Below are 1,480 nucleotides of genomic sequence, written 5' to 3' on the forward strand. Positions count from 1 at the left end.
TGCACCGGAATTGTCCTTTAAGTATTTTATTAATATTGTATTAAAAACTGTACAATTAATCCAAATAGTGAACTCAGTGATTTGGATGATTTTTTTGCAGTTTATGATGCTTTTTATGCGATTATATGTCTGTATTTTGTACTTTTTTTTAATATTTAAGAACAATAATACATACTTACAATGATTTTTAGACTAATTTGATGTTTTCTTGTCCCTGAATTAACAGTTAATACTCTAATTATTGTGCAATACGCTGGTTTCATTGATACTGCAATTAGGCTGTACACTAATCTTTAGCACACCTATTCAGGATCCTGTTCTTAAGCATTATTAGTATTTATTAATTAGTTTTTATTCATTACATTCTGTTGTATATTGTATAACACATATTTTAGGATGTCTTATTTTCTGTTTCTATATACTGTAGTATAATGTACATATTTTTTACACACTCTTATTTTCTATTTTCTATATATATTGTTGTAATATTTTGTAATTTAATGCACATATTCACATATAGGATATTATACTATACTAGGATGGTGTCAGGATAACATGAAACATTCAAACATTCGCATTCATAAATTAAGACTGTTGTTATCTGACTGAATTGATCAATAAATGAGATTATATGTGTAAGGAGCTGGTTCACTTGTGAGAGAAAATGTAATTTAAAAATATTCTTAATTAAGTACATTTTCTCTGCAGAACCAAATGAAACTATCATATTTATTTAAATGAAATAAACCAACAGTAATTACACAGTTCTACTTGACATTGCCCTTAATATTCAATATCCCATAATCATATCGCTTTGTGTTAGATTGCTGCAGTGCACTATGAGCATAATAGGCGGATAAAAGAGTTCCTTTTACTCTCCGGTTTTCCCTTGGCACCGGTAGAAACTGATGACAGACGCCTTCTGACTGTGTATTGAAATGAGAGTTGACATGCTGGGACAGTAGATCTATAGGATGAAGCAGCTGCTGCAGACTTGTTGTACAAACAGCAAGCTGCCCGGAGGCGCTTTAACATGACTGTAAGACGAAATTATAGTTTGTGTTTCTGTAGCCTGTTGATGTTTGCATGCCTCGACACTGCGTCCCGCCGCATGTGTGTATGCGTGCGCACTTTCTAGGTAATTGTGCGTATTCCTCTGCCAACTTCGCTGCGGTTTCGAAAACAGCTGTGCGTGTTGGAGAATAAAGAATAAATCCAATTAACTTAACCGCCATTACGAATATGTTTTGCTTTAATTGTTAGTAATCAGCCTGATGGAAGACAGGAGCGGCGACAAGGTGTGTTTGTACCTGGCCTTGAGCAGGTGGCGAGAGGTGGAGGGCAAATGAGTCAGGGGGGCTTCTGGGACGCACGTACAGCTACATAGGTTTGCGCACGCGTGTTCACACGCACACACACTCTCTGGCTCATACATAAAGGAGAGCAAACAGTCGAACTCTTTCGGGGACAGACGGCAAAA

This window comes from Morone saxatilis, unplaced genomic scaffold (genome assembly GCF_004916995.1).
Source record: "Morone saxatilis isolate NCDOM2014 unplaced genomic scaffold, NCSU_SB_2.0 Contig3, whole genome shotgun sequence".
Classification (NCBI taxonomy): Eukaryota; Metazoa; Chordata; class Actinopteri; family Moronidae; genus Morone; species Morone saxatilis.